The 3,965-nt window shown below is 44.8% G+C and overlaps 1 long non-coding RNA gene across 1 annotated transcript in view; it reads left to right on the top strand.

Moving 5' to 3' along the window:
* The window catches only part of LOC117958474, a 19,468-nt gene that overhangs the window by 1,007 nt on the left and 14,496 nt on the right, over window positions 1–3,965 (top strand). The window lies entirely within an intron of this gene.

Here is a 3,965-nt window from a genome sequence, read left to right on the forward strand (position 1 = left end):
TCTTGATATGACGGTGCAGAGACACCAAGACAACAGCTGTGGAGGAGCTGGAAAGACTGGCCAATCGGAGGGGGGGGGTAAACCTGTACATCTGGGCACCTGCTCTACCAACCGAGCTACCCGGGGTCACTGTTTCATCCTTTGACTGGAAATGTTCTTCTCTCTCAGCTGGGTCCTCTTCCTCACTCACTCTTTCTCATCAGTTGATTCTTCATCTTCATCATCATAGATGCACTGTTGCTCGTATGATTCTTCTTCTACATCAGCTTTATGTTCTACCTCATCATCACATTCATCAATTTCCTTCAGTTCTTACTCGTCTTCCATTTCTGCAGCAGGCAGTGTGGGGGCTTCTTCAGAGGAATAAGCAGCATGTGGTCTGTATGGTGGATCTATCACCTCATCATTATTTCCCTCCTCATCAGCTGATTGATCCTCCTCATTATATTCAGCATTGTCCTCCTCGTCTGTCTCTTCTCTCATATTACCAGATATCTCACGACCCTCCTGTGCAGTCTACAGTCTGGTCCTCTTCGTGCTGCCCGTCTCTCTCAGACTACACTGGGAAATGGTCCTTTCTCAGAGATGTTATGGAGCAGTACGGTGGGACTATTTGCTCCATTGAACCACGGATGAATATAAAACATATTTTGATGGAAAAGGTTTTCATTTGGGGTCAGAATGAGCCCAGGACAGCATGAGGGTTAAATCCTGTTCTAGCAGAAACTGAAAATAGAAAAGAATGACCGTGATAATAATCACGTGAGACCTTTGATGTTACTGATGTTTCTACTTAATGCTGATGTAGCATTTAGCTCTAAGCCCCAGGGGCCACGGGGCAGCCTCCCTGTACAGAGCCCTTTATGGTAGAGGAAGCCGGTGTGGAGCTGGAGTGCCTCGGACCAGCAGCGCTACCTTTCCTGTTCTACTCGTTCCAACATCAACTCTATCATCTGTGTGTGTTTGTGGAGCAGAGCAGACTTCTTTTCTCCAGCAACATACTTCACTAGCTCCTCGCTGAAATTCCCAGATAATCCAAGGCATGCTGGGAGATGCTGGCCACCCTGCACACGGATTGAACCCTCCCCCTCTCCACCTCAGAGGGATTTCCCCTTTTGACAAACCACACACAGAGTTGCTGCTTACTATGACCAAAATAAATGGCCAGTATAACACACACAATGTAGAAAGACGTAGAAAGAAACACACTCGCACACGCACACGCACACGCACACACACAGGTCTACAGTGTGTCACTGGTTTTTATGTCTGGGCTTGGCTGTGTGATGGTGGGTGTGTTTGTTATTAGCAATAGCTGAGTGCAAATGGCCTTGCTTTTATGTGAGCACACACACACACACACACACACACACACACACACACACACACACACACACACACACACACACACACACACACACACACACACACACACACACACACACAGACACACACACACACACACACACAAACACACACAATCAGACTCTTATCTCTCTTCCCCAGAGAAGCAATTCCTGACTTCCTGTAATCGCTCAGGACTACCTCAGCTTTCCCACATACAGGAAGGGAGTGTGTGTGTGTGTGTGTGTGTGTGTGTGTGTGTGTCTGTCTGTGTTAAAAACGGTTCCAAACAAAGGGCCAGCTGATATGCTCCCCTTTTACCCCTTTCTTCGGGCTGTAAACTTGTCTTCCCTTTTCCACTCTCTGGAATCAGGCAGAGCCTCCTGAGGGCCTCCTCCCACTGGCGCCACCTAGTGGCTCCGAGTGGTATTAGTAACCTGGAGTGTGGGTCTGATAGAAGTGGCCTGGCAGCGCTGGGGGGCAGCGCTGGGGGGGCCCCTGGAACGGGTTGGAGCCATGAACAGCTGGGGGACTTTTTCTAGTGGTTTGTCCTACAGGGCTCCTCTCTTATTATATTTAATATATATGTTTAAGCGTGGTTAGAAATACCAGTTGGTTTTTGTACCATAAAATGAGCATATTAGTTGCATGTTCATAGCATACATTTAGCTCTGTTATTTGTCTCAGGTTTGAAATAACATTTAGTATTTTGAATTAAAACATGGAAATATAATTGTATGCGTCTTTTTTATCCAATTCATTGATTAATCACGGAAATAATTGATAGATGAATTGATTATCAAATGAATTCATGCTCTATTAGGTGAGGATGTCCATACAGGGCTGCAAGCAAAGGGATCAGTGCTACTTCACTAAATCACCAAGTATTAAATACCAAAAATGTATTTTTTTTAAGTTTAGGGCTGTAACTAGAGCACATAGTGTCATGTGGAGTTAGAAGGGAACTCGGCTCCCGGCTGGGTTTCATGTTGACCCCCGTTCTTCTTCCATTAAAGAGGTTTTGGCTCGCTGCCAAGTAGCACTGGATTCATGGGACAGAAAGAGGATTTCATCTTTGCATGTTTTGTAGTGCAAAAAAACTAAAAATCAAAAACTATCGCACCCTGGTTGTTTGTTCTATAAAATGTCAGAAAATGGTGAAAATGTGGATCAGGTCTTCCCAAAGCCCAGGACGACGTCCTCCAAGTCAAAGCCATTCAGCGGACTGTATCTCCCGGGTCGAACAGACCTGCCCGACATTATTCAAGCTCTACACATTCCATATCCATTCATAGAATTCCAAAAATAGATTCATATAGAGTTTTTTAAGTACACTTTCACGCCTCAGCATCTTAGGTACTCATTACTAAAAAATAAATATCAAAAGAAAGTTATTAATAAACAAGCTGTTGGGTTTTTTTTACGGGAAAAAAATGAAACCTTGAATTCAATATTGTTTGTGTAATACATCAAACATGTATTTATCCAAACGTATATGAAAATCATGCACTGCCCATTTCTGAGGCACGTTGATTCCCACAGGAAGTCAGAATGAAGAACTGCACCCCCACTAACACGAGGTCCTAGTATTCATCACACTGTTCGTGTTCTCCTCTCCAGGGGCCACACGCCATCAAGGTGAGCATTACCCCCCCCCCCCCCCCCCCCCCCCAACCCAATACAGTGAAACTGAACATTTTAGAGGGGCCTTATATTGTGGCCAGTCTGAGGCCCATCTGTGCCCCCCCCCCTGTCTAATCAGCATCTTTAGGTGGACAGAGTGCCTCGGCAAAGGGGAAGTGCTCCCTAACTCAGATTTAGACACATGTGTGAACATTACTTGAGAGAAACAGGCCTTATGTGTGTGTAGAGAAAGTCTTAGATCTTTGAGAAAGGGGGGCAAATACTAAAGTGTTGCATTTATATGTTTTTCTATATTTAAGGAGGGCTTTAACCCCCCCACCGTTTATTTCTCATGAAGAGTTATGTTTACTGCACACATGAACCACGCCGGAACCAGACCAGCTGGCAGTCCCAGTCCCAAACCGAGCCGGGAGACAGAGGTGGGGGGCATGGTAAAACTCCCAGGAGAAAGTAGGGGCGTTGGCTTGGAAATGAAACAAGAATTGAAGTGATTTAGATTTAAAAATATTGAATGCTATTTCAAATTGAAATTGCGACCATGGTGAATCGAGATCCTGATTTTATAACGATTAACGGTGCCGGCCTACCTGAAAACCAGGTCCTCAGGGTTCCTACAGCACAGTCCTTTAATTAGCACATTAAACTAAAGGCTGACATGGTGGGGGGGCCAGACTAGGACCCAGAGTACAGGGTTAGGCAGATTAGCATGGGATTACCCCCATCTGCACCGCAACGCTCTAGGAAAAGAAGCCCCAGGGGGGGGGACACAAAATATACAAAGGACACAAAGGGATGGATAGATAGATGGATGGAGATGGATAGATGATAGATGGATAAATGGATAGATAGATTAGATAGATAGATGGATGGAGCAATAGATGGATAGATAGATGGATAGGTAGATAGATAGATAGATAGATAGATAGATAGATAGATAGATAGATAGATGGATAGATAGATAGATAGATAGATAGATG

This window comes from Etheostoma cragini, chromosome 15 (genome assembly GCF_013103735.1).
Source record: "Etheostoma cragini isolate CJK2018 chromosome 15, CSU_Ecrag_1.0, whole genome shotgun sequence".
NCBI lineage: Eukaryota > Metazoa > Chordata > Actinopteri > Perciformes > Percidae > Etheostoma > Etheostoma cragini.